Source organism: Nannospalax galili, unplaced genomic scaffold (genome assembly GCF_000622305.1).
Source record: "Nannospalax galili isolate Female #2095 unplaced genomic scaffold, S.galili_v1.0 scaffold358, whole genome shotgun sequence".
Classification (NCBI taxonomy): domain Eukaryota; kingdom Metazoa; phylum Chordata; class Mammalia; order Rodentia; family Spalacidae; genus Nannospalax; species Nannospalax galili.
In genome coordinates, this window is record NW_008340434.1 from 218,468 (window position 1) to 227,211 (window position 8,744).

At 45.3% G+C, this 8,744-nt stretch overlaps 1 pseudogene; it reads left to right on the top strand.

The window, feature by feature from the left end:
• Window positions 1–370: 370 nt before the first annotated feature.
• LOC103736119 overlaps window positions 371–8,744 on the top strand; it is a 17,349-nt pseudogene continuing 8,975 nt past the window's right edge.

Below are 8,744 nucleotides of genomic sequence, written 5' to 3' on the forward strand. Positions count from 1 at the left end.
TAAATATGTACTTAATCTTTTCATGGCAAAAACATCAGAGCCGAATTTATTTTTACAATCTCTAACAGAAGAAAATACTTCTCTCATAGTGTTTTTAATTAGAAAAATAAATCAAGCATTAAACTTAATTTTTTCATTTATTTTATTTATTTTGTCGGGGGGGGTGGGCATGCATGGCCATAGTACCTGTATGTGGATCAGGGGACAACTTCAGGGTGAGTTCTCTCCTACCACCATGTGTGTCTCAAGATTCGAACTCAGATGGTTAGGCTTGATAGAAAATGCCTTTAACCCTCTGAGCCGTCTTGCTGGCCCCTGAAAACCACAAGTTTTAGATTGAAATAAAAACTCCCAAATTGTCTCAGAGACAATGTATGACTTCGATGTTCTGCAGGTTATCAACAGGTGAGTTCTTAAACAAAACTGAAATTTTTAGGAACATTTATCTCACAACGTTGACAAAAAAATCCACTGAAAAGAAATGAATTTAATAGAAAATCACTGGGCTCGGAGCTCGTGAACTTCATCTTAGCCCATCTTCATTAGTAGCCTGAAATGTGAACCTGGGCATAGCATGTAGCTCATTCTTTATACTAGAAGAGTGGTTTTTAAAGGCTTTTAGGCGTCCCCTCTCTAGCAGTCTGTAACATTGAGAAGGTAAAGTTTCAGGCCCCTGATGGAGGAATGGGCCCAGGCCCTGAGTCAGTCGACCCGGCTCTACTCCCATGTCAGCTGGGAAACTTGCCTGTAGTGAGTGCAACCAGCCTCCAGAGCAGGTGGAGAGTAAGTCTCTGTGCAGTCCACTTCAGGAGCCTCTGAGCCTTACATTCCCCCCGAGGTCCATCTCACTTCGGCTGAAGTAACAGCACTAAAGACAAGAGAATCTGAAAAGCCAAGAGTCAGTGCCAAGGTGGGGTGAAGCTTCTCCAGTAAAGAAGGAAACCGGGTGCCTCTGCCTAGCTAACACAGCCTTCTGCTTTCTGCTCCTTCCTCCTCTTCACTTCCTTCCTTCGGACCCAAACACAGGACATCAAGTCCCATCTTCTGTTAGGGCCACACGGTCCCAAGGTCATAGACCCTAGTAAAATAAAAGCATCAGAACACAACAGAGTAACCGCAGCATTCAGCTGTGAACATTATGCTCGCTGGCCTCTCTGGGCCTTGGTTTTCTTTCTACACAACTTTGAGTATGTCTTCCTGTGGCCGTCACCTCTACTTTCCCAATGGATTTCAATTCCAACTGTAGTAAACTGATCAATGATTTCTCATTAAGTAAGGACAATGAAAGAATGTAATAAACAAGCCCAACTCTGCCACTAAGGAAAATTCTGTCCTGGTCCCTCTGGAGGGTGGGCAGAAACAAATGAGCTTCATGTACCCAGCATCTCAGCCACAGCAGAGACAATCCCACGAGGGTTCCCAGTCACCCACGGTAGGTTCTTTTCCTCATACCATAGAGGTTATTTTATTACCCAGTTTATTAACTATCCATATGAAACTGCTTAAAAACAGGATAAATGCCATGTAAACAAATCATTCACTATCTTTTTACTATGCAAACACCACTTTCACAGCACTGACCCCTGGGAAGTGCCTAGAATGGAGGGAGCAACTGTCTGCAGAATGGAAGAGAGGAGGTATGAGGTTTGGGAGTAAGCACAGGACAGAAAGTGAGCCCAGTCTGAAGGCCAGAGCCACGTCCCTTCCCAAAGCATAAGGAGCACAGCTCAGTGTGTCATATGAGTGAAACAAGATTCCACCTTGAACACAAGCAGACATTTCAACTGGTCACACACAGATACTGTCTGTGAATTATCCAAGCCTAAGTGACACATCTCCAATGCAACCTCCACACTGAAGATTCACAGACCATAGAACAGGGGTAAAGAAGAGGACGCGACTGATTCTCTCAGCTCTCATCAACGAAGCTCCCTCATGCAACAGAGGGCCAGGAACACAAAAGGTCACAAACGACCAAAGTGTAGAGAATAAGAGTCTGCAGAATGCTGGTCCTTGGACAGGACTCCGATATTAAATCAAACCACCCAGGGCTCAGGGACCATGATTGTAAGAGCCAGGGAGGAGGTGCATGACTCCTACAGGCTCCTGGGACCCTGCTCATACGATTCTACAGCAATGGTGTCAGTGTACTCAAGTCCCATGCAAACTCGTGTGGATAAAAACCAGCCTAGAACTGGGAAAATGGACAGCTGACCCCAATCTTAGCTGAAGAAATATTGGCAACTGATTACTGCTGGGTGAAGAGGAGCTGATCTTCCTAAAGTGAGGGACTCTAGATAGGCTGACTAGACCTCAGTGGATGGACTTGCTCTGAGGAACATCTGGGGACAGTAACTTGACACAATAGGTCTTAACACAAATGACAGAATGTATGAATTCCAGTGGGGGCTATGGGAGGTGCCAGTGGAGGCTATGGGAGGTGCCAGTGGGGACGGGGGTATAAAGATGATTAAGATTGATTGAAATGTTCTGTATAAAATATACAAAAATTCAACAAAAAAATTAAAGAAGGGCTGGAGAGATGGCTCAGTGGTTAAGAGCACTGACTGCTCTTGCAGAGAATCAAGGTTCGATTCCCAGCACCCACATGGCAGCTACGAACCATCCTTAACTCCAGTTCCAGGGGAATCCAAGGCCCTCTTCTGACCTCCACAGCACTGCACAACACGGGTGCACTCACATACATGCAGGCAATATATTCATACACATAAAATAAAAATAATAAATAAAATATTTAAAAAGAAAAACAAAACAAACAAAAAGAGAAATTCAACTTCACATAAGCATGTCAGTGCCAGCGAGTGTGTACTCCCTTGGACATTTTCTCTTTTAGGGATTTTCTATTTTAACAGTGTTGTGGACTCTCAGTGTTTTCCTATGATAGGGAGGGAACCAAAGATAAGCCACATTTGATTCACTGATTCTGTTCAACAGCCCATTCCTTATGACCTCCTGAGTGCCAGGTATGGTGTGGCATTAAATGACGTATCAACACAGGGATGTCAATGTCACACGGTAAACAATGAACGGAAGACCTTATGGTCTTCAATGTACTATCTCCATTCAAGTACAAACATAGAGCCCGTTAGGGAAGGGGAGACAGACAGGACCCGAACTTAATCCCGATGGGCAGGTTAAGGATAGAGAGGAAAGAGGTGTAGACAGACAGAGGAGAATCAGAACAGGAAGGAAGGGGTACCATCCCCTCGGGTGCTTGTGGGACGATGAGGGAGATGGGAACACATTTCAAAGTAACAAGAGGGGAACAAGTGATGGGGGATCTGGGTGAGACCCGGGGGAGGGATCACCATGCACCACCTAAGGATGTTGGGGTCCTCCTTTTGGTCAATGTAGGGGCTGCTGAAAGGTGACAGACTTGGATTTATACCAACTGTGGCAGCATTTGAGCGATGGACCTGAGTTCGCAGATAATGACAAAGACAGGAAGGAGTTTGGAGGCTACGACCTTGATAGCGCCATGGTGGAAACATTAAAAACACACAGCAGCATGTGGCCATTCTGTTTCTCCTTCTGTTTTTCAAGTCCTGTGTTTAAACAGTAGAATGTTTGCAGCAGTTAGGAGTGCAGGTAAGAAGGAAATGTCTGTCTTTTGTTTCACCTCTGAAAGCCAAGTTTATTTATCAACGCATTCTTCATCACCGGCCTTTAATCTTGGTCAAAGACCTTCCTAAATAAACAACCAACCTTGACGATACAGCCAGACATTATGAGTCTTCTCCATGGCAGGCAGAGCCAGTAGATTGTGAAAGAATAATGGAGGGAAGGTGGCCCCTCGGGCACGCGTGGGATGGATGAGTTAAGTCAGCCAAAGCTTAACTTCTGACTGGGGCTGGGCCGTCACTCAGAAATGATCTCGGGGACACAAAGGGAAGAGGGGAGGGAAAGGAGAAAGTGACCAGAGGAGCTGGTGACAACAGGTTTGTCTATTTACATGGCGATGTGAGAAAGCCCCTGATCTCTGGGCCTGTTTCCTCACCTCAGCCCAGCTCACAGGTAGGAGGATCAGGAACAATGTCAGGTTAAGAACAAACCTCAGTGGTTAGTAGCACTGGCTGCTCTTCCAGAGAACCCAGGTTCGGTTCCCAGCACCCACGTGTCAGCCATTAACTGTCTGTAATTCCAGTTCTAAGGCCTCCCCTGGTCTCTACAGGCATGACAAGCACGTACTGCACTTAAGCAGGCAAAACACTTGTATAAAATAAAGATAACAAAAGAACAAACTTGATGAGCTGTGGAGATGGCTGAGCGGCTAAAGTGTTTTCTCTGTAACCACAGGGATCTGAACCCATGTGAAATAAAGCTGGGTGTGGTGTGCAAAGCCAGGCAGGAGGACCCCGGGGCTCACTGGCCAGCCAGCCTGGCCTACTTGGTAAGATCCAGGTCACTGAGAGACCCAGTCTCAGAGGGAAAAAAAAGTGGACGGCACCTGAGGAAGAACAACTGAGGTTGCCCTCTGGTTCACACATGCAAACACATGCACCTGAAAGCATGCACACATGACCACACATACATGTACACATGCACACACAGGCCCCACACATACACAGACACACACGGGCACACACACACATGCATGTGTATACATTCACAAAGAACAAACCTGCACAAGAATCCTGAGGAACACTAGACACCGTTTATCAGGCGCCACGGTCTCCTCTCACGCACCCCATGCAGCAGTGCCTGCTCCCTTCCCGCTTGCTCTCACGGTCATTCTGTTCCTGCATTTAGCTGTGCTTCCAGTTGTGAACACACACCCCCTGCGCTCCACACTTCACTGACCCATCCGAAGCCTCAGGTCTTGCCTCCTAACTGCACATTAAGACAACAGAGCAAACGTACAGGCTGTGCTCTCCAGCCCTTAATGCCCAGACTTTAGAGTTGGCTCATGGGCAGGACACACCCCGTTCAACAAGCCGGTGTTCAAAGTTGTACTGGATCGTTCGGAGATCCACGGTGGGCCTGTAGTTCCCAGGGGATGCTGGGGATAAGTGTGCTAATATGTACGGAGGGCTTTTAGCTCTTGTAAGAAGGAAACTCTATTAATCCAAGAGATTATTTCAGATGAAAGGCCATCAGGCATCTTCCTACAATTACTTATTTATAGCTTTAGAAGCTTTCAGCAAAGCAAAAAGTCAGTGCCTCCAATTAGGTCACTCAAGTTCCACGTTTCTGAAGCAGGGAAGCCAGCACGTAAAGGATAACGGACAGACGGCAGTAACGCCTCGAAAAGCAGCACGTCACATGCCCGTGAGGAAGAGACAACAGTTTAAGAGAACTCTAAAGACCGATCCCAGCTAAATGCAATGGCAGAAATTTGAACCAGCAATTTTCTCATTTTTGAAAAGTAAAGTGTCAGGCTCCAGTGGATAAACCCACACCAAAGGGCATTTGGGGACACAAACCTGACTCTATAAGTATATATCTATATATTTCTATATATGTATATATCTGTGTACACATGTATATATCTGTACTCTAATATGTATATTAGAGTATAGAAATTTGGTGAGGGAGTTGGAAAGGAGAGGTCCAGATACAGGAGGGGGGAATCTAAATATGATAAATATATTGTATGAGGGACTGGAGAGATGGCTCAGCAATTAAGAACACTGGTTGTACTTGCAGAAGACCCGGGTTCAAATCCCAGCACCCACATGGCAGCTAACAACTGTAGGTAACTCCAGTCCCAGGGGATCCAACAGCATCTTCTGACCTCTGTGGGCACTGCACGACACGGGTGCACTTACCTACATACAGGCAATCACACATACACATAAAATAAAAATAATAAAATTAAAAAATACATATATATAGTATGAAAATCACAAAAGATAAAATGAGGCTGTTAATTCCTTTCTTATTTTTACTGTCTATGCTAAGAAGCTGGAGAACTCACACATGACAGAGACCATGTCACCACATGGAAAACTGGCTGTGCATTGAATGATGGTTCAAAGACTCAGCAGATTTATATCCAATGCCAGGAGCCAGGTCAGTAAAACACTACATGTAAACAAGCAACAGAAAACATTAATGATGGTAGTTGACAATATTTCCTGATCACATAAACTCACTACTGAAAGGTACTTGGATGGATGGGAGGAGACAGGCACAAACATATTCCACATCTTTTACGTATGTGGAAATCTGATGGTCCAGGTAGTTCATACACAGAAGAAAGTTGAGAGATAACCTCCTTGTTGATGAGCCGTGGACATGGAAGAAAGCAAAAAGGTTTTGTTAAGGAGCATTTTTGCACAAATGACTCTCATAACACAGAATGGACCCTTAAAGGCCCTAAGAAATATTTAGAGTTCCAACTCCCAGAGTAAAAGAGACATATCAGATTCTAGCTGGTATCAAGTGTCTTTCAAACAGAAGAGTGAACATGGGGCTGGAAGATGGCTCGGGGGATTAAGTACTTCCCCCACGTAAAAGTGGGGCAGGTGTGGTGCCTGCCTGTAAGCCCATACTCCAAAGGCACATGGGGGGAATCCCCGGGGCAAGACGGCAAACTAGATTAGCTGAATGGGCGAGTTCTGGGTTCAAGAGACCCTCGCTCAGTGAAAAAGTAGAGAGGAATCAAGGAAAACACTGACCATAAACCTCTGGTATCTTCCACATGAATGCACAACATGTGCATGCATACCCATATGTGCACCCATACATGTGCAAACTTGCATAGAGAAGTATGGACAGAACAGAGACACATACATATATGCACAGACACATACAGACACACACAGTAAAAAGATTCAGTCTTGATATTATTTTTCTAGTTGCCACCATGAACTTCTCAAACATTTTAAAATCAGTACAGAAGGGTATAAAATTGAGTACTTCTAAAACAATGGGAGGGTAGTCAGAGTAATAACTGAAAGATCCCAAGGGCTTCCAGGCTTCAAATCCAGAGAGGCAAAATGACTCTCCCCAGGTCAGTAGCTGAGCTGGGGGCCTAGATGCGGACCTAAAGCAGACCTCAGATTTTGGGTGGGGTGCATCAAACAGACGGTGCTTTCCACCCATGTCTCTCAGGGAAGAGTACACTTTGGGTAAGCCGCTAAGCCATGTTCGCTCCTGGTTCGTTCCTTGGCTCTTCAAAACATTCATTTTTTTTTTTTTTTTCCTTGAGAGGTGACCAACTTGTCACAACCTAGAATCACCTGGGAAGTGACTCTCAATTGAGAGATTATCTGAATTAAGTTGGCCTGTGGTCACACCTGTCAGGGATTGTCTTGACTGGTTATTGGCATAGGACAACCCAGCCCATGGTGGGCAGCACCATTCTCTAGGAAGGGAATCCTGAACTACGGAGGACAGGAGAGGGCCAGAGGCGGGCAAGCAAGCAAGCTCTCCTCTTGAAAGTGGATGCGATTGGACTACCCGCTGGAGTCCCTGCCTTGACCTCCCCAATGATAAACTGTAACCTGAAACTCTAAGCCAGCTAAGCCCTTTCTTCTCTAAGTTGTTTTTCCATCAGGACATTTTGTCACAGCAACAGAAATAAAACTAGAACACCGTGAATGAATTAATACCACCTTTTCCCTTACAACTACACAAGAGAAGCTAAAGCTGAATGGTTTCCATAGGCAAAGAATGGGCAATGACCTCTTGGAAACCATATGTAATCGAACTCAGCAAGCACAAACAAAAGGCGGGCTCTGGCAGACAAATGCCCCTACTGGCTGGGAGAAGGGCATGTCTTAACTCGCCATCTATGTTTCGCTACATAATATTCATTATTAGTGTTTTTGGCAGCTCATAAGTTCAGTGTTGGAAACCTGGCTTTAATTCAGTTGGTAAAATTAATGCAAAACAGAACCCAAGGTGCCATTCCCAGGTGATTTACGACAGGCAAAACCCCAAATGATTTCCATGGCCTTCGAATATGCTAGCCTCCTGGTTCTGAAGTTGTGATAATGAGCCTATAATTCATCAGAGACAATAACTGACAGCCATCGAGTCAATCGTGAATCGCATGTGTATGGTGTTAATCTGCTCCCAAGCAGTCCGTCTTCCTATCTGTTTACCTATAGAGCTGGGGGGAAGGGAAGGAAGAAAGGGAACAGAACGGGGTGGGGGAATGAGAAAGAGAAAGGGAGAGGGAGAGTCGAGACTTGATTTATGTAAGGAGATACTGAACGTAAAAAGACAAAGATGAATGTGGGGGATCCCCTCCCCCCTGGGTGCCCTCATCCAAAATAGGACAGATACAATTTTCCCATAAAGAGTTATATTAGCTGGGCATGGCGGCCCATGCCTTTAAGCCCAGCACTTGGGAGGCAGAGCAGGCAGATCTCTGTGAGGTCAAGGCCAGCCTGGTCTACACAACGAGTTCTATGTCAGCTGGAACTACAGGAAGACCCTGTCTCAAACAAAACAAAACAAAACAAAACAAAAAGGTATATAAATTTTCTGGACCTGGATGCCTAGCCGCTGGAACTACAGGAAGACCCTGTCTCAAACAAAACAAAACAAAAAGGTATATAAATTTTCTGGACCTGGATGCCTAGCTACTCAGCCGGCTAAGTCAGGATGATTGAAAGTTCAAAGTTCTGTCTGGGATACACAGAGAGTTCAGGGTCATCCAGGCCAAGGCTTCCTTTCAAAATACAAAGTAAAAAGAGCCCTGAGGACATAGCGCAGTGGTTGAGTCTTTTCCTAGCATGTAAGAAGCCACAGGTTCAATATACAATACAGAA